Genomic DNA, 22209 nt, shown 5'->3' on the forward strand with positions numbered 1-22209 from the left:
TAGTCTACTAGTCATGCCATATGAGCCACCTGATAATATTTCTGCATATCTGGTACTGCTACCTCCCATATTGTTTAGGTATTGTCATTAAACAGGATTGAATTCTGGGCCTTTTATGGGCCCAAATGAATTCAGTTATCATCTTATTCATCTGTTTTAAGAATTCTGGGGGTATATGAATGGGTAGAGTTTGAAAGAGATAGGAAAATTTAGGCGATACTCACATTTTTTTATGTTACATCTACCGAACCAAGAGAAAAGGCCCTGATGCAATTTAGAAAGTAAGATTTTTTACTCAGTAGAGGTGGAAAATTCAGCTCAGTGGTTTGGTCCAATTTAACCAACGTGCCCAGGTATTTGATGCCCGTATAGGTCCATCTAAACTTAAAATTAATTTTTAGATTGTTAATTTGAGTCGTAGATATATATATATATTCCCATTGCCTCTGACTTAAACATATTGATTTTTAAATTGGACAGTGCACCATATTGGTCCAATTCTCTTAGTAGGTTCGGCATATATATAACAGGCTTAGTAAGGCAGAATAAAAGATCATTCACATATGCTTTATGGTGTAAATCTCCGGTTTCCCTGCTTCAGCCAATCAGGGCTTGCAATGCACTGTTCAGAGCTCCAATTGTGGTCGGTTTGGGGGGCCAAACAAAAGGTCGAACTACCCGTTTGTTCGGCTGTTCGTCGAATACCCAAACAGCTAAATTAGGCCCGAACTTTTGCTCAGGCCAAACCGTTCACCCATCCCTAATAACAATCAATAGAAGTGTAATTGTTGATGAAACTTCAGTGCATTCAAAATCTCATGAACGAACACAAAAGTTCAAACTGAGGGACATTGCACAACATTGTCACATGAAGATAGGCAACAAAGTGACACAGAAATAGAAATTAAGGCAGACAATCAAAATCTATAAACCAGGCTACAAGAGGCTTCAATCAGGAAATCCACCAGAGGCAATAAATACATCCCAGCCAAACATCTATCCTATGTTGCTCACATAGCATTAAAACCAGAGCCAGATTCATGGGATAAGATGCAGACTTCCAACTCATGAGAAACAAAACTGGATCAATGCTGCTAATGAAGATTGCACATGCTTTCACAAAACCACTTACAAGAAACAGATTTATAGAACTACTATCTGTAATGGAACTAATGTAAGGAGTAGTTGTTGAGTGGGGGTGTTGGAAGACACTGTTCATGTATTTTTGTGCAACAACTACATGAGCCAGTAGAGAGCAGTGTTTAGCTATGACTATACGCTACTATGCTGTTGTTATTATTATTATTCAGGCTTTATATAGCGCCAAAAGTTTGCACAATGCTTCACAATCTAAAGGGAGACAGTACGGTCACAGTACAAGAGGGTTAAGAGGACCCTCCTCATAAGAGCTTACAGTCATTGATAGTACTTTGAATTTTATTTGCTGTGCAATCAGAAACCAGTGGAGGGATTGGCAGAGAGACACTGAGTGGTTGACAAGGTAAATGAGTCAGTGGTTCTCTTATCTCATGTTTATGACCACCATACATAATGTAAAGTCATAAAAAGCATGTGTCTCCTTTAAATGGTATCCTCTATACGCCAGAACATTTGCTCCTTCACCATGCCACAGAAGTGTTCGGTCCCTTTATATCAAGCCCTATATCACCTCACCAGCAAGCTTCCTTATTACTTTGTTCCTTTAGGATATGGGCATACATTCAAGAGATAAATGAATAATTATACCCCTTTATAAAACACTGGATCGGGCTTATGTGGAATACGCAGTTCAATTTTGGTCACCAATCCTCAGGAAAGACATTTTTGAGATATAAAGTGTTCAGCAATGTGTACAAGATTAACCACTTCAATACCAGGCACTTTTACCCCCTTCCTACCCAGGACAATTTTCAGATGTCAGCACCGTCGCACTTTAATGACAATTACGCAGTCATGCAATATTGTACTAAAATTAAATTTTTATCATTTTTTTAGACCGACAGAGCTTTCTTTTGGTGGTATTTAATCACCATTAGGTTTTTGTTTTTGCTAGACAAATGAAACATTTTGAAAAAAAATAAAAAACAAAACATTTCTTAGTTTCCGTCCTAAAATTTAAAATAAAATAAAATGATGAGGCTGCACTGATGGACGCTGATACGCTGCACTGAAGGGCACTGATGAGGCTGTACTGATGGGCACTGGTACTTGGAAATTATGGGCACTGATGAGCTGCACTGATAGGCAGTGATTGTCACTGATGAGGCTGTAAACAATATACTCACTGTGCCCTGTCAAAATTGTCAGTTATCTGCTCTCCTTTTCTCAAACAGAGACAGCATCTGAGGAAAGGAATGCCGATAAATGGCACGTCTGTTTACATGTAACCAGCTGTCATTTGACACAGCTGATAACATGGTAAAGGGCCGCTGTGATTGGCCCCTTACTGAGATTTGTGATAAGCGGTATCCAAAAGAAACAGAGGTCACAGAGCATACCTGATGTGCACTTCAGGGGGCATGTGGGAGGTGCGCATGTGACGTCTTAGAAAATCCTCCCAGAACTGAAGAGCTGTTCAGTAGCCATCTTTTGGAAATAGCTTGGGAGGGGGGTTAATAAGGTAGCTGGAGGACCACAGCTATGTGGATCTGTTACATAGATTAACCACTTAAGGACCGCCACATGGCAATGTACGTCGGTGCAATGGCACCGACAGGCACAAGCACGTACATGTACGTGCTCGCCTTCCAGCGGGTGGGGGGTCCGATCGGACCCCCTCCCGCTGGATGCGGCGGTCCGTTTCGCTTCAGGAGCGATCCGGGATGAGGGGATGGCCGTTGGTTTCTGGCCATCCCCTCTCGATCGCTCCTGGCGAATGAGAAGCTTCCTCCCACTGTGTATAGTAAACACAGGCAGGGAGGAAGTGATGTCATTCTCCTCGGGGCGGTCTTATTGACCGGACTACGAGGAGAGGACACAGTAAGTCTGCACCAACACTACACTAACACATAGGCACACACAGGTACACAACCACAACCCCCCCGATCACCCCCCCGATCGCCCCCCGATCCCCCCACCCCCCCCAGTCACAGTGTCACTGATTGCAGTGATCATTTATTTACTGATCACTGCATTCAGTGTCAGTTGTGACAGTAAAAAGTGTCAGGGCAGTTAGTGTTAGGTCCAGGGTAGCCCCCTACCACCCCCCAATAAAGATTTAACCCCCTGATTGCCCCTAGAGTTAACCCTTTCACCCCCTTTTGCCAGTGTCACTAAGCGATCATTTTTGTGATCGCTGCATTAGTGTCGCTAGTGTCGCTAGGTAGCTAGTTATTTTTGTAGGTTCACCGCCAGGTTTTTATAGCGCTAGGTACCCCGATATGCTACCCAATAATGGTTTTAACCCCCTGATTGCCCCTAGTTAACCCTTTCACCCCCTTTTGCCAGTGTCACTAAGCGTTCATTTTTCTGATCGCTGCATTAGTGTCGCTAGTGTCACTAGGTAGCTAGTTCTTTTTTTAGGTTCACCGCCAGGTTTTTATAGCGCTAGATACCCGATATACTACCCAATAATGGTTTTAACCCCCTGATTGCCCCTAGTTGACCCTTTCACCCCCTTTTGCCAGTGTCACTAAGCGATCATTTTTCTGATCGCTGCATTAGTGTCACTGGTGCCGCTAAATAGCTAGTTATTTTTTTAGGTTCACCGCCAGATTTTTATAGCGATAGGTACCCCCATATACTACTCAATAACGGTTTTAACCCCCTGATTGCCCCTAGTTAACCCTTCCACCCCCTTTTGCCAGTATCACTAAGCAATCGTTTTTCTGATCGCTGCATTAGTGTCACTGATGCCGCTAGTTAGCTAGTTATTTTTTTAGGTTCACCGCCAGGTTTTTATAGCGCTAGGTACCCCGATATACTACCCAATAATGGTTTTAACCCCCTGATTGCCCCTAGTTAACCCTTTCACCCCCTTTTGCCAGCGTCACTAAGCGATCATTTTTCTGATCGCTGCATTAGTGTCACTGGTGTCGCTAGGTAGCTAGTTATTTTTTTAGGTTCACTGCCAGGTTTTTATAGCGCTAGGTACCCCCATATACTACCCAATAATGGTTTTAACCCCCTGATTGCCCCTAGTTAACCCTTTCACCAGCGATCACCGTATAAGTGTCACTGGTGACGCTGGTTAGCCAGTTAGTTATTTAGCTTCCCCGTCAGGTTTTTATATAGCGCCAGGGACCCCCATATACTACGTAATAAAAATTTGAACCCCCTGATTGCCCCTAGTTAACCCTTTCACCAGTGATCACCGTATAAGTGTTACGGGTGACTCTGGTTAGTTAGTTTGCTTTTTATAGCATCAGGGCACCCGCCATTTATTACCCAATAAAGGTTTAACCTCCTGATCACCCGGCGGGTGATATCAATTAGGTTTTAAGGTCAGGGTCTGCGTCGCCCCAGGCAGCGCTAGGTTAGTGCCAGTACCGCTAACACCCACGCGCAAAGCATACACCTCCCGTAGTGGTATAGAATCTGAACAGATCAATATCTGATCTGATCAGATCTATACTAGCGTCCCCAGCAGTTTAGGGTTCCAAAAAAAAACATTGTTAGCAGGATCAGCCCAGATACCTGCTAGCACCTGCGTTTTGCCCCTCCGCCCAGCCCACCCAAGTGCAGTATCGATCGATCACTGTCACTTACAAAACACTAAACACATAACTGCAGCGATCGCAGAGTCAGGCCTGATCCCTGCGATTGCTAACAGTTTTTTTTGGTAGTGCTTGGTTTCGGGGTCCCGTATGTGGCTAGGCTCCCAAAAAGTCCCCCACATGTGGTATCCCCGTACTCGGGAGAAGCAGCAGAATTTATTTTGGGGTGTAATTTGACTTATGCCCATAGCATGTGTGAGCAATATATCATTTACTGACAACTTTGTGCAAAAAAAAAAAAAAATTTGTAATATTCCTGCAACTTGTGGCAAAATATTAAATATTTCATGGACTCAACATGCCTCTCAGTAAATAGCTTGGGGTGTCTACTTTCCAAAATGGGGTCATTTGGGGGGGGGGGGGTTTGTGCTATTTTGGCATTTTATGGCCTTCGAAACTGTGATAGGTAGTGAGGAGTGAAATCAAAAATTTGCACCCTTAGAAACCCTGAAGGCAGTGATTGGTTTTCGGGGTGCCGTACGCGGCTAGACTCCCAAAAAGTCCCACATATGTGGTATCCCCGTACTTAGGAGAAGCAGCAGAATGTATTTTGGGGTGCAATTCCACATATAACTATGGCATGTGTGAGTAATATATCATTTAGTGACAACTTTTTGTAAACTTTTTTTTTTGTGTCATTATTCAATCACTTGGGACAAAAAAAAAAATATTCAATGGGCTCAACATACCCTTCAGCAATTTCTTTGGGGTGTCTACTTTCCAAAATTGGGTCATTTGGGGGGGGGGGGGGGTTTGTACTGTCCTTCCATTTTAGCACCTCAAGAAATTAGATAGGCAGTCGTAAATTAAAAGCTGTGTAAATTCCAGAAAATGTACTCTAGTTTGTAGACGCTATAACTTTTGCGCAAACCAATAAATATACGCTTATTGACATTTTTTTTTACTAAAGACATGTGGCTGAATAAATTTTGCCCTAAATGTATGACTAAAATTGAGTTTATTCTATTTTTCTTATAACAAAAAGTAGAAAATATATTTTTTTCTCAAAATTTTCGGCTTATATCGCAAAAAAAAAAAATCGCAGAGACAATCAAATACCATCAAAAGAAAGCTCTATTTGTGGGAAGAAAAGGACGCAAATTTCGTTTGGGTACAACATTGCAGGGTACAACAATTACCAGTTAAAGCAGTGCAGTGCGAAATTGTAAAAAGGTCCTTAGGCTGAAAATTGGTCTGGGGCTGAAGTGGTTAAAGTCATTCACTTTGGAGAAGAGGCGCTTAAGTGGGTATATGAATACAATGTATAAATCGATTGATTATCACTAATGAAAAATACAAATATAATAAAGTACCGTCGTCCTGTAAATTTAGAAAAAAATAGCAGATCTGAGGCAACTATGGACTTTCATGGTACAGTAAGGACTCACATACATGAATTATAAAATATATAAATTTATTTAGAACAAGACATTGCTAAAAAAAAAAACGTTTAGGGAAATATACAGTACACATAAACTGGAATCTCTGAAAAAGAACTGAAAAGTAAATGTTTATCCATCTGTGAAGGGGATCAGATAGTCATCTTGAATCAGTTCAGCCTCTACATGTTTCGCAGGAAAAATTGCTTCTTCAGGAGTATACTTCAGAGTTTATTTATATATGTGTGAATATCTCTAGATAACAAACATATATATGAGCAAACCTTAAAAAAAATACATTGAAATAAGTACATTTATAATTGCAGGAATTTGGACACATGTGGAATCCAACTCTATCTGCCACAGAGGCGAATTCCGCAACCCAAATTTATAATAAACAAAATACAATTCCACCCAGAAAATGTGACCCCAAATGGAATGGATATATGTAGCTTACCAATGCAGGACTGACACAAGCCAGTAGGGTCCCTAAGGCCCCAAAGGGCAATTACCCGAGCGAGTGTGGAAGCCAGGTCACAGTATAAGAAATACAGAAAAAACTCAAAAATAAACAAAAGATTATATGTAACTGGTATTGCTACACCTATTTGACAAGTGTGCTTGCAATTCGGATAGTCAATATGCAAGATAAACCACACTCAGATAAATGTAAGAAATAAATATCTCAGATGATACACACTGATTGAAAGGTTATCAAAAACAAAGTAGATGGCAGTCTGGCCTGACCGATGGTACACCAGAGTTGAAAGCAGGTAAGGGATAACTGTAGGATATATATCAACAAAGGGATTATCTAAACACTGTGTATTAACAACACATGCATATCACTAATACTGCCATCCAGGTCATAAAATCAGAGATGGAAAATATAGACACTCACCCTACTCGGATGGCTAGAATTAAAAACAGCATTTCATAATTTGGACCGAAGGTCCCATCAAACATAGGTGAGGTCAATTGAAATATGTTGTGACAGACTTAACCATGGTAAAATAACCCTAGGGATTATAACAGAGGACAAGACGAGATAAGTACAATAACATCACAGTAGGACATTACTGCAAATTGCAAATAGCCCAGGCCTCCACAACAACCTTTACCTCAATCCAAGCTTGGGTTCGGATACAGCTCCATTCTCAGCACTGACATCTAGCTAAACGATGGGAGGAAACTCCCATTATATAGACCTAGATTCTATCAGGTGGTGTCACAGCACAGTGCGCTGGCACCGCTCGCCACTGGATACGATCCCGGACTGCGCATGCGAAGTACTGCAAAAACGACAAATAGATCTAGAGAGACATTCTCTCAGGGATGCCATTCACCTGTCCATACCCAGTGTCCAACAGCACCATCTGGTGGATGCAACAAGTACAAAAATGGACAGAAGATCACACACTCGCCCAAAGTACAGAGAACGCCCAATGGCATGATACAGCAACGCAGGCAGCCTAATACCCCAAGCCACATAATGACACAGGGAGAAATAAAGTAAACAGAACCAATAAACAACTATTTAAAGACAAAAAATGCCAATGGTATAAATTGAAAAACAAGTTAAATAAACTAGTGCCAATAAATCTTATCCATTATTATTATTATTATTATTATTTAGTCCTGTGCACATTTTGGTATTACAGCTCGGATTAGGGTTCTGTCCTGCGCTATTAATATATCCAAAACCGTCAAAGATCTATATCTACTTGCATGTAGACTAACTTACAAATATATTTTTGATTCTGAATGCAATCAGAAAAAAATGGAAAAAGATCTCATGGAACAAATAAAACCATGGACAAGTTGAGAGCGCTCAGGGACCTTATACTTTTATATGAGGAAAGCTCCAATGCTCCTCCTGCTCCCTCTCTTGAGACAGCCACTAGGGATTTGAGACAGACGAACACTGAGACTTGTTTTGAACCCAAGTCTCGTAATTTTCCTGATCTTTTGACTTGCCCTAATGTGTGGGCATTCCTTCAACTCACAAAATATATGAAGCTGCGCTAAACATAATAAAAATTAAAATGAAATATATGAGGTAGCTATATTGAGCAATAAAGCCAATTCTAATACAGAGCAACACAATTTACCATATCAAAAATGGCAAATACATCCATAAATATGCCAAGTTGTACATAAAAATAGACAAAAATATATATTGAAAGTGGCAGTGAAAGTTAAAATATAATTAGTGCGTTAAGTCCTAAAAGGAAAAGTCCATATAGTGTATCCAAAAGGGGACTGAAATAGTTCATGCAAAAATGTCAGCAGGATCTCAGTGATTAAATACCACCACCAATAAGCTCACTAGCCGCTTACCGGAGATGTATGGTCCCTAAATTATAGGACCCAGAAGCGCAAATAGTTAACAGCAGAACTTGACGGTCAGAATGGCGAACAGGAAACTCCTTACTCCCAGCATTGCAATTACCAAAGGCAAATGGCAGTATGCCATATACATAAAAAAGAAAGTGCTTGCATAGCATAAAACCTTAAGATTTATTAATAAAGATGAAGGCAATAAAACACTCACATGTTTCCAAATAAGAATAGCCACAAAAAACAAACAAGCGGGCCGGCTCCCAACTACCACCCGTTACTTCCGGGACCAGCGTAGAACACGGTGACGTCAGTACACCGCTCCTCCCTCATCACTCAAAGGACGTGGCCACGGGAAGCCTTAAAGTCACTCCAATCTCACAGCGACATTGTTATTAAGCCCTCTGATAAGGGTGGGAACATAGTCATTATGCCCAACCCTCAATATCAGAAAATGTGTCTGAATATCCATGGGAACAGTGACTGGTATTGTTGTATAGGGAATGATCAAATCCGTCTTTATGTAAATTAATTACAATCACTTTGTACGGATGCCTACCTGAGGGTTTTAATCAATCTTAAAACTTTTCATTATATTAATCCGAAGTGTACACGTTTGGCAACATTCTATGTACTCCCAAAGGTGCATAAGGATCTTTCCAACCGACCAGGTAGACCGATCATCTCAAATCCCTCACAGAGAAGGCCAGCAGATATGTTGACTCCATGTTAATGCCTCATGTTACTTGTCTTCCTTTCAATATTCGAGACACTCTGATCTCCTGCGACATGTGGAGGGAACTCATGCTCCCCCGGGTGCCTTGCTTATGGCAGTGGATATAGAGGCTCTGTACTCTAGTATCCCATATGAGCGGGGCATACAGGTGATCTGGTCCGTCCTCATGGAGCAGGATGGGACCACTTGGCCACATAATCTTTTTGTTTTGGATTTACCTATTTTGACTCGCAATCATTTAACCTTTATGGATCAGATGTACTTACAAAGACAGGGAGTTGCAATGGGCACTTCCTGTGCGCCTTCTTATGCGAATCTCCATTTGGGAGGCTGGGAGAGATGGATCTTTACTGATGAGCGATTTGATCGGTGGCTAACTAAAATACTTCACTGGTTTTGTTATATTGATGATCTGCTCATTATTTGTATAGGATCTAGGGATGAATTATTATCCCTTTTGGACGCCTTGAATACTAATGAATTCAATTTGAAATTCACTCATAGCTTCAGCCCAACTCAACTCTCTTTCCTTGACCTTAATATTAGGATCAACGATCAGGGCAACTTAGTTACTAATCTATACCGGAAACTCAGCTCTGGTAACACAATTTTACACGCCTCCAGTTTACATCCGGCTTCCCTTATCCGCAGTATGCCCTATGCGCAATATCTGCGGTTGCATAGAAATTGCTCAACAAATGATGATTTTTTCAAACAGGCTGATCTTCTACAAAATAGACTATTGGCAAGGGGCTATTCAAGATCACTCTTAAAGAAGGCTTTCAATAAAGCAAGATTAAGATCCAGGTTTGATCTTCTGTACAAATTCTCTGTCAAATCAACTGACACGGTTGAATTTGTCACATGTTTCTCTGCTCATCAGTCATTCCTACAGGCATCTATCTCCCGTCATTGGCATCTCTTGGCAGAAAACTTTTCACTTTCAAAATATGTACATTCAACGCCTGAATTGGTGTTTAGATGAGCAACCTCCCTACGAGATACCTTAAAATCTAGCCCCTATTCGAAAACATTGGATTGTTCCCCTAGATCCACCTGGGGCACCTACTGGTGTGGGAAATATAGTCATTGCCTTTGGGTCACTAAGGGTAGGGACATCCTTTTACCCAATGGACAATGGCATTAATCCTGATGCCATGCCAATTGCGCTACCCGGGGTGTCATTTATTTAATGACATGCAAATTCAATGTGTTTTACATTGGTAAGAGGTGACAAAGAGGCACAGAAATTGTGACTTTATAGGTGCAAATAAATTGAAAGAAATATCAAATATAATGTATAAAACATTCCTTTATTTTGAAAAAGATAAAATAGATAAAAATGTATTCATTAGAAATCTTCATATTCAGATGTTTAAATAATCATATACAACAAAACAAAAAACTTTGTTGCCCCTTGTGTGATTTGATGAACTATTAATGAGGTATTATTAATTATCATATTTTTTACTTGAATTATTACTAAAATGATCTTATACGTTACTTATTATATCATTTGTTGTTCTAATTTTTTTTTTTTTCTTTTTGTGATTCATTATTGCCTTGGTTATATTTATTTTTAACAAAAATTACTATTGAAGTCATGTTCTGTAAGTACAATTGCACCTCCAAGTCCGTGTTTATGCACCACTTCCCTGTGTTCATCTCTCTCCTAGTTTCATCAAATTGACCACGCTGCCTATCTGGGATATTCCGGACGCAATTGGGTGACTGTATGGATGCCCAGGGTGTCCTTGCTAACAAAGCCGGGCACCCGATTCACTGTGCTTTTATATGTGTGCGTCGCTCGCTGTTTGAAGTCTCTCTGATAGTTTGGTTCTGAGATATTTCCTCCCTCCACCACCAGAGGGAGTTTTGCCTCCAAATATCTGACCGAGCCTTAGGACCCGGCGGAAGTGGATGAGCGAGTTGGAATGGCGAGGGTCCCGCATGCGCAGAGCAGTCCTTATGTACGCATCTGGTGTCCACACTGGATGGATGGTATTTAAAGCCGCTCTCAGCAGCATGGAGACGCTGCTGGAACCAGGGGACACATGCACGCTGCTCTCTGTCACAGAGATAATTGTAGCCAGCTTACACCTTGTTAATGGTTTTTTATAATGGTGATTGCGATTCTTAGACTATTGAAGATATTTTATCTTGTTTTGCTGACATTGCACAGCAAGTTATAAGTGTTGTTTTAACCGTGTTTATTAGATATTTCAAAGTGATCAGAATACCTGGTGGTGTGTGGCTCCTGGCATTAGCCTGCTGCAGAACCTGCCTTTGTAAGTTGATCTTATTTTAGTTTTTTGTCCCTTTGATATCTGGAAGGCTATTCCATCTTTCGTTGATATTTTTTTTTGTTTTTAGTTGGTCTTTATCTACCATCTATGTTCACTTTTGGCGCATGTTTTTTTCTGACGCAGCAAAACATCTAGCTATCCCGGCAGTTCCTGGTCCCTTTGCTTTTAGGAGATATAGGTAAGCGGTGGCACCCTGACAGTGGAGACGGCAACAATGGCAAAATAAAAATATAAAGATAAAAACAAAAAGTGGAGCCTGAAACCCAATGCCTGGTAATAATGAAGTTTTAATTAGACCACCCATTCGTCCATAGGATGGGGCACCTCTACAACTGATCAATATCAACAAGAAACAATGTAATAGGAAACCACATTGGTAATCCTAGTAAAAAGTTACATAAGAAGGACCAGCCACAGTGTGCAAATATAGAAAAACTTTAATTGAAAAAATACTCACAATTGGAATAAATTATGTCCAACAGATGGACAGTAACCCCCAAGAAAACCCCCACAAATTTAAAAACACAATAATGACAACTTTGTCACAATAGACGCCACAAATGAGGCCCCATGCACACACTCATGCACACACAGATCAAATTGAACTGAACAGGCCTGTTGTAGCCCCTTTTACGATGTGGTGCTGTCTCTGAGCGGGGGAACGTTTTAAACCTTTGTTTTAGAGATCATGGTGGTCTTCTATCAGCAAAAGACTTTTATACATTTTTCTTTTTTCTGGGACTGACTGTACCTGTAGTTTAATACTCTTGGAGAACCCCAGTAAATTTAAAAGTAAGGATCACCTCAACCTCACTAATCACTTTCCTAACCAAGATTATGAAATATCTTCAATCTTCCCTGTCCTTGACTGTATGCCAAGGTCCATATCACTATCCCCCGCTCATATACACACGTCTACTCCGCCCATATTAGGGAATAAAAACGCCAAAAGCTCCTGATGAAGCATTTGTATAACGCGTAACATGTAGGGCAATTTCGAGCTGAGTCATCTATGATACACTGTCTATACTATTGTGTTTTTTTTCTTATGTTAATTATCTGCTATAGCAAAATGGAATTGGTTGAGTCTCTGATCAATACATGATTTAAATAAATTATATTGACAGTGTAATCTTTATGCTCTGAGGCAATAAGTGTTTATGCAAATCTCTGTATGTTTTGCATTAAGTATCTTTATTTTAGGGGGGCGTGGACTGGCTGGCGAAGGAGTGAGACGCGTGTGAGCTGAGCTCCGTACCTTCCGACATCCTTCACGACTATCCTGCAAGCCCACAAGCCTACCCGTGTAGCCATATCGTACCAGACGGTCTCCGGAGTGTGCGCGGACATGTCCCCGCCGAAAAGAAGCGCGACAGCTTGATAAATACCGGAGGCAGGAACGGGACCACGAGGACCAACATGGCGGCCCGGCCGCTTCACCAGCGGAGCCTGCTGCGACGGAGACGGCGAAGGTGCTAGAGGCAATCTCCTCGTGCCAGTCTGCCCTTACCTGCAAGATAGAGGAAGTCAAAGTAGACATCTCCCTGATCCGCCAAGATCTATCTAAATTGCGGGACAGGGTCACGGAGACGGAGACCAGGATTGGCCAGGCCGAGGATGTCCTGTTCCCGCTACGGAACGCTCAGGAAGAGATCCAGCGGAGATTGCAGCAATTGGCCCAGAAACAGGACGATTTAGAAAACAGGGCCCGTCGGTCCAACTTACGGTTCGTGGGCCTGCCGGAGGGCTCGGAGGGCGCAGACCCGGCTACGTTTCTGGAGAATCTCCTTATTAAGTCCTACGGGAGGGAGGCCTTTTCTGCCTCGTTTGTAGTGGAAAGGGCGCACAGGATGCCGGCGCGCCCACCGCCTGATGGTGCCCCACCGCGTACTTTCATCGCAAAGCTTCTAAATTACCGGGACCGAGACACCATCCTGCGACTCACCCGGGAGCGGGGGAATATCCCCTTCCAGAATGGTCACATTTCGGTCTTTCCAGACTTCTCGGCGGAGGTCCAGAGGCGGCGTTCCCGGTTTGTGGAGATCAAGAGACGTCTCCGGGCCCATAATGTGAAGTATGCGATGCTTTTTCCAGCCAGGCTTCGTGTGGTGGGGGAAGATCGTGCACACTTTTTTGAAGATCCGGCGGAGGCGGTGGCCTGGCTGGATCAGAGGGACGCGGCCCGTAACCGACCTCCGCGGGACTGAACGCTCTGTGAGCCTGTGAGTACGTACTTTCTTTGTGACTTACCTCTTGTGTCCCCTGTCGTCCTGGCTGATGGGGTGTCATGGACTGGGCCCTGCTACTACGGAGCTATTCATGGCCTATCTAGCCACGGGTGTCCCCCTTTCCTTTGTTTGCCCCTGTTCCGCCAGTGGTTGTGAGGAGGACATGTGTGGAGTCTTCATTCATTTATTTTGTTATCTGCTCCCCCTTGAACTTTTTCCCCACACCGCCTCCTCTGCCACACGGAGGCCACCTGTCTGTGAATGTCTGTTCCATCGCAAGTGGCTGGACTTTCCTGACTGTCACCTGGATCAGCACTTGGTTTGCAGCTCCTCGGAACTCCTATGTTTGGGCACCGGCCATGGTCTCCCCCTCTCGTATTCTTCCCCTTCTGTATCTCTGTTTCCATTGCTGTTTCCCTCCTCGCTCTTTTTCCTCTTCCCCTCCTTCCCGGCCTACCTCGGCCATCTTCTTTCTGGGGGGTTTTGCAACTTTTCTCTCCCCCTCTCCCTACCCTTCCCTTCCTTCTCTGCCCTTCACCTTCTCTTCTTTTCCCTACCTCTCTCTTTTCTCTTTTAGCCCCCATCGGGGCCAAGGTTGTGTGGTATCGGGTTTATTACCTATATAATGTCTGGTAGGCAATATGTTAATATACTAACGTGGGGGGGGGACTGGGTCGGTGCCGGACTCTTTCTGAGACCCTGGGGACATGGGTCTGGTTCTTGCACCTCTAGGACTATAAAGTTTACATTTTTGATGTTAGGCTTATATGGGCACTTCATGGCTGTGGTACGGAGGGTGCGGCTCGGCCGGTTCTTCAGCCGCTGGTTGTTGTGCCAGAGGGCGGTGTGTAGGCGTTTTGCTCCATCGCTGGGACTACACCCAGCGGATTTTTCGCCCCCATAGTTTACCGGGGTTGAACCTGGTTGAGTTTTGTTCAGGGATGTATGCTCCGGCTTGGTTGGGGGGGCCGAGAGCTGGGAGGGGGGGGTTGGGTTGTTTTGGTTTTAAATTTGGTTGCAGGTTTTCTTTGTATGGTGGGGATTTCACTATGTGTTTAACTACAGGCAATGTATATTTACCAGATTTGTTTGGTATGCTTTTCCATTATGTCTATGACCATTATGTGTTGGGGAGAGTCACTGCTTTGGGGATTGTCCGCCTCCCTCCTTTCGCAGCATTTACGAGATATTTCTCGCGGGTGAGTTGAAGTTTCTGTCCTGGAATGTCAGGGGAATGCGTGACAAATTAAAACGCACGACAGTGTTTGACCGCCTTAAATTGTACAGGGCTAATATTATAGTATTGGTGGAAACGCATGTTACCGGACAATTGCAGTTGGCGTTGAAACGCCCCTGGATTGGCTGGGCGTATCATGCCTCCTATACCCCTTATTCCCGGGGGGTCGCTGTCCTGGTGACTAAGTCTACTCAGTTTGAATTGATTTCATTGCGGACTGATCCCCAAGGCAGGTACTTATTTATGCATTGTGTGTTGTATGGGGCTCAATACCTAGTGTTGGCATGTTATGTTCCCCCGCCATATAACTCTACCGTTATTAACGAGGGGCTCTCCTACATGGCCATGCACCCCACTACCCCTGCCATTTGGCTTGGGGATTTTAACATGGTCCTGGACCGGGAACTGGATAGGATGCGTCTGACTGAGGGGGATCGTGTCCATGGTGAAACCAGATTGGGTCGCACCCTGCGGGAGTTCTCCCTTATTGACCCATGGCGTCACCGATACCCAGGGAGGCGGGAGTACTCGTGTTTCTCGGCTGCCCACTCCTCTATGTCCCGCATCGATTACATTTTGGTTGCTAGAGGCCTTCTGCCCAGACTGTTGGACGCCGGGTACTGCGCCCGGTCGCTTTCGGACCACGCTCCTTGCTGGGCTACATTTGAGATGGCGGGTCAGGCGGGTCCGAGGCGATGGAGGCTACACCCCTTTTGGCTGTCGAGGTTGGGCGAATGCGAGGACATAGAGGAGGAATGGCGGTTCTATTTTGATACCAATCGAGATACGGCCAGGATAGATCACGTATGGGAGGCCTTCAAGCTGCATGTCAGCTCCACTCTTTCACGGCGGATAGGCCGGTTGAAGAAAGCTTCCCTGACCCAATTGACACAAGCTACAGAGGCACTGGATGCGGTTACAGCCGACTTCAGTGCACACCCTACTCAGGCTAAGGCGCAATCGCTCAGGCACCATACCCGTGCGTTGGAGCACCTACAATACGAACACGCTAGGCGAAAGCTCTTCTTCACTAGGCAACGTGTATTCGAGCAGGGGGAGCGGGCGGGGCGGCTTCTGGCATATCTGGCGCACCAAGACTCCAGACCCCCGGTGGTTGTTTCCTTAACTGATCACCGGGGGGTGGTGGTGTCTGATCCGCCGGTGGTGGCGGAGATGTTCCGGGAGTTTTATAAGACGACCTATGCTTCCCAGGTGGCTACTCCGAGATCAGAGACCAGGACCTATCTGGAGGATATTCCTCTCCCTAGATTGTCACCAACACAGGTTGCGGAGATGGACGCCCCCCTAACCAGCGATGAGGTTGCACTGGCGATCTCGTCCCTGGCTTCCGCTAAGGCCCCCGGACAGGATGGTATACCCTTAGATTTTTATGCCCAATATTCCCATGTACTGGTTCCGGAACTGTTGAAATTGTACAAGCATATGTTTGACTCAGAAACGATTCCTGAGATGCTCCGGCAGGCCACCATTGTTGTATTACCTAAGCCGGGCAAGGACCCCCTCCTTCCTGAGTCTTACCGTCCCATATCTCTACTTCAAACCGATATTAAAGTATTAGCGAAAATTTTGGCCATCAGACTAAATACGATTATATTGTCCCTTGTACACCCTGACCAAACAGGCTTCATGCCGGGGAAAAATACGGCTATGAATATTCGGCGTGTATACATGAATGTGCAGGCGAGGCATGGCTCGGTGGGGTCGAGGGCGGTAGTGTCTTTGGACGCTGCCAAGGCCTTCGACTCCATTGAATGGGGTTATCTCTGGGAGTGCCTGGGACGGTTCGGATTTGGCCCCAATTTTATAAAATGGGTTACCTTGCTTTATTTTCGACCGATGGCTAGGGTCGCGGTCAATGGCTGGGTATCGGATCCCTTCCCCGTGGGGCGAGGCACGCGTCAGGGGTGCCCGCTCTCCCCCCTTTTATATGCCTTAGCGGCGGAACCCCTGGCGGCCAAGCTCCGACATCATCCGGGGATAGTTGGCCTCTGCAGTGGTACCCTGGTGGAATCCGTGAGTATGTATGCGGACGATACCCTTTTGTTCCTCGAAGACGAGGGTCCTTCGTTGCGGAGTGCGCTGGAGGTGGTGGGGGAATTTGGCAGGCACTCGGGTCTGGCCATAAATTGGTCCAAGTCCCAGGTCTTACCCCTGGATGTGTCGGTGCCGGACCGCTGTGCTGCCTCCCTTCCACTCGCCAGGGTCTCCCTAATTAAGTACCTGGGGATATATGTCACTAGAGAACCGCGGGAGTATTTATTACTTAATGTCGAACCCTTATTTTTGTTTCTTAAAACACGTACCCAGGCCTGGTCCCGTCTCCCTCTTGGGGTGATGGGCAGGGTTAATTTGACCAAAATGATTCTACTCCCTAAGATTCTTTACGCGCTCTGGCATTCCCCGGTCCTGATCCCTCTCCGCTACTTCAAAACGATTGATAAAATATTGAATACGTTTATTTGGGGCTCCTCTAGGCACAAGCTGGCGTGGGCCACGCTTAAGAACCCGTTGAACTCGGGAGGAGTGGCACTCCCGGACTTTCGGAGTTACTATTTGGCGGCACAGCTGTCGCATTTCTATCACCTGCATAGATTGGATGGGACTAGATACCAGACATTGGTGGGTGGCGGAGAGGGTTTACACACACATACCCCCCTGCAGACGCTCTTTCGAGCTGGGAGGGCGGGTGCTGTCCAGACCCCCATGCTGTCCTACCATAGGAAGATCTGGAGGTCGGCATTGGGTGTTGTTGGAGCTGATTATTTCCATTCGCACACCCCCCTGTGGTGCAACACTGATTTGAAGGAATTATTAGCAGTCCCAGGGGCCGCACTATGGGCCGCTAGGGGCGTTATCTTTTTATACCAAGTTATGTCCCCTCTTGGCATCCGCGATTTTCCTGCGTTACAGGCGGAATTTGACCTACCCCAATCCATGTATTTCCGGTATTTGCAATTATGACACGCACTCAGAGCCCAATTCACTGACGGCCCCCCTAATGTTCAGACCCTTTCTTTGGTTGACCTGCTGCTTGGTGACACCTCGGCCCAGTTGATTTCCACATTCTACAATTTATTGAGGGCAAGAGAGTCGGCTCTGATCTCGGAGAGGGCTAGGCTTAGATGGGAGGAGGATATGGGACCATTGGAGGGGTCAGACTGGGAGGACTTACTTGAAAATGTTAAACAGGTATCATTGAAAATTCCAGACCGCCTTACACAACTATACGTAATTCATAGGTCGTACCTGACCCCTGTCAGGTTGGCAAAATTCCGGCCTGACCTTGGTCTGGGGTGCCCTATGTGCTCGTGCATCTCTGGAACATTTTATCACCTGATGTGGTTATGTCCTAAGATTCAATCCTATTGGATACACATCATTAATTTTTTGCACGACCACATGGGGTCACCTTTGCAACTTGACCCGAGAGTATGTATATTGGGAATGTTTCCGGACGTGGCTATGGATACGTACCTTACTATATTCCTACAGTCTACTTTATTTACCGCTAGGAAGTTGATAGCGAAACATTGGATGCGATCCGCTCCTCCTCAGGTCCGGGACTGGATTGTAGACATTAATAATACATTACCGTATATTAAATTGGTGTATAGTCATCGTGGTTGTCCTGCCAAATATAACAAAGTGTGGGATAGATGGTTGAATGCAGTTGAGACTTGCGTCAGTTGATGCGGTGACACGTGGTGCTCGTGTCTTGGGACGGTGGGGGGGGGTGGTCGGGTAGTTCCCCTGTTTGTACTATTGGGTTGTTTGGATGTTCTCTCCTCACTGCGTTGGGGATAAACACATGCTGTTATTTGACTACTTTACAAATTGTGTGGTTGCACCCACTAATTCTTTTCTATAACATTTCTGCAAGATTAATAAACCTGCGTTTGTTTAAAAAAAAAGTATCTTTATTTTATAAATACATTTTGTTAAAAATCTTTTTTTTAAAGAAACTTGTGTGTTATGCCTATAGAGTCCATGATTTTCAACAACATGTTTCTGTCCAATAAAGTCTAGAAAGGAGATATTACAAGGGCCCACCACATGTTTTGAGTATTTTGGCCTAGTTTCTCCATAAACTGTAACAAGTCTGCCCTGGAGCCATCCCATACCATCAATATATCGTCAATGAACCTTAACCACTTGCAAGTGTGGCCAGGGTACATTGATGAGGCATTCACCATTTCCTCCTTCCACTATCCAAGGTGGAAGCAGATGTATGCTGGTGCCCACAGGGTACACATTGAGGCCTTTTATCTGTTGGTATTTGGAGCCTGTAAATTGGAAAATGTTGTTCTTAAGTGCCAGTTCAAGAAGCTCTATGACAGACTCATTCTGTGTCACCATTGCGGGGAACTCAGCAACCAGAAAATGAAACACTGCAGCTATATCTCATTCATGGGGTATAGAAGTGTAGAGTGACTCTACATCTATTACCATGAGAAGTATATCCCCAGGGAAAGTCAAGACATCTGTTTTATTCAGGACATCTCTGTGTCTCTAATGTAGGACAGCAGGTCCCAGACTAATTCCTTGATATATTTCCCTACCCTTTCATGCTAAAGCAATTGGCCTTCCTGGGGGTTTCTCTCATCCTTATGTATCTTCAAGATGAAATAAAATGTAGGAATATTAAAATCCTCCACCCTCAGGAATAGGGATGAGCTTCGTGTTCGAGTCGAACGTACGTTCGACTCGAACATTGGCCGTTCGGCCGTTCGGCGAATTCCGAACGTTTTGGCCGTTCGCGTCAAAATTCGAGTGACGCGCGCGCGGACCACAATGCACTGCGTTGGCGCAGTGCATTGCTGCCCGATGATTGGCCAAGCATGCACTGTGACCCCGCATGCTTGGCCAATTGCAGCGCCGGCAGCGAGGAGAGCCATGATTGGCCACAGGCATCCTGCCTGTGGCCAATCATAGCTCAGGCTGTGTAGTGCACGCCCCACACTATATAAGGCCGCCTTTAAGGCGGCCTCCTGTAGTGTGTTACTTTGCATCTGAAGCAGTGGGTGTTCTGTGTACCTTCAACACAGTACACACCAATCGTTTTTGGCTGATTTCCTATCTTGCTGCTGTGTAGTGGTTGTTGTCTGTGCCCTGACTGCAGTATACACCACTATATTCACCTCACCTATATAGCTAGTGATCTAGCTTTAACCACTTAACAACTGCCCATTGCCGATTAACGGCTTCAGGGCGGTTGTTTAACTCAGAGAGGCCGTTAATTAACGGCCTCCCAGAATTCTGCTCTCGCGTGCCCCGAGGTGTGCGCACTCGAGAGCATCCGTGACCGCCGGGTCCATAGGACCCGGCGCATCACGGTAAACGGCCGCTCATAGCGGCCGTTTACTACGTGATTGCTCCGTCAAATGACGGAGTGATCACTTGGAAACAAACCGGCGTCATGTTATGACGCCTGTTCCTCCCTCCCCTTTCTGTACCGATCGGTACAGCGGAGGGGAAAGAGATCGGTGTCAGCAGCGATGTGGGCTGCATCTGCAGTGCCCACATCGCTGCTCACCGAATTTAACCCCTCAATTCCCTGCCAATACTCTGCAATACCAGTGCATACTCTGCAGTACCCTGCCATTACTCTGCAGTACCCCGCCATTACTCTGCAGTACCCCGCCATTACTCTGCAGTGCAGTACCCCGCCATTACTCTGCAGTGCAGTACCCTGCCATTACTCTGCAGTGCAGTACCCTGCCATTACTCTGTAGTACCCCGCCATTACTCTGCAGTGCAGTACCCCGCCATTACTCTGCAGTGCAGTACCCTGCCATTACTCTGCAGTGCAGTACCCCGCCATTACTCTGCAGTACCCCGCCATTACTCTGCAGTGCAGTACCCCGCCATTACTCTGCAGTGCAGTACCCCGCCATTACTCTGCAGTGCAGTACCCTGCCATTACTCTGCAGTGCAGTACCCTGCTATTACTCTGTAGTACCCCGCCAATACCCCGCCAATACTCTGTAATACCCTGCCATAAATTGCCATACCCAGACATACTCAGAGATACCCAGCCATACTCGGTGATACCCTGAAATACCCAGCCATAGACGCCCCCCACCCCTCACCGCCCTCCGGTGCTTCTACCAACTCGCCAGTACGATCAAAGCCAGAATCTTTTTTTTATTTTTTATTTCAGGCTTCCCAGCCTAGAGGTGAGATGTGGGGTCATATTGACCCCCCAGATTTCACTGTAAAGAGGACCTGTCACCCCATATTCCTATTACAAGGGATGTTTACATTTCTTGTAATAGGAATAAAAGTGATCAAAAATATATTTTTGGGGAAAAAAATGTCAAACTAAAATAAATAAAGTAAAATGAACAATAAAAAAATAAAATAAAAATTAAAGCGCCCATGTCCCCATGTGCTCGCATGTGCCACACATGTGAGGTATCGCCGAGAATGTTAGAGCGAGAGCAATAATTCTAGTCCTAGACCTCCTCTGCAACTCAAAACATGTAACCAGTAAAAAAATATTTAAAGCGTCGCCTATGGGGATTTTTTAAGTAGCGACGTTTGGCGCCATTCCACGGGCATGTGCAATTTTGAAGAGTGACATGTTTGATATCTATTTACTCAGCATAACTTCATCTTTCACTTTATGCAAACATTGGGCTAACAAGTGGTTAATAATAGAGCTTGCAGTCAGTAGTGTTAGGAGATAGTGCGTGCTGTCTGCGTGCTCTGTACCCAGTACATACCGCTATAATATAGGGCAGGCCCCTACTTTCAAACATCCAACTTACAAACATCTCCTACTTGCAAACGCAAGGAGACAGCAGCAAGTGAGATGAAAAAAGATGGACGAAAAAACAAATTATACAGGGGTGATAACCCTTCCCTATGTTTTCCAAAAAGCTTAAAGATCGTTTTTTTGACTGGAGCTACACTTTAAAAATGTACCGGTTGAAAATGACAAACAGATTCAACTTAACACAACAAACCTACACAGTCCCTGTCTTGTTTGCACCGCCTGTATACTGCTGTTCTGAGTATATAGGGCCTGGGGGCCACACGCATTTCCTTTTTTTAATATGGGTACGGGGTTCCCCTTAATATGCGTACAAGACCCAAATAGGCTGGTAATGGGCAGGGAGGGCTACCCATGCCATGTTTCTCAATGATTTTCAACCATATTGCAGGAACCAGATATAACATTAAAACCGCAAGCAGTTTTAAATGGTGTTATTTCCGTTTAATGTCATTTTGTGCAGGGACTGTTC

Source organism: Lithobates pipiens, unplaced genomic scaffold, assembly GCF_037356315.1.
Source record: "Lithobates pipiens isolate NorthernLeopardFrog02 unplaced genomic scaffold, aLitPip1_a1.2 Scaffold_25, whole genome shotgun sequence".
Lineage (NCBI taxonomy): Eukaryota > Metazoa > Chordata > Amphibia > Anura > Ranidae > Lithobates > Lithobates pipiens.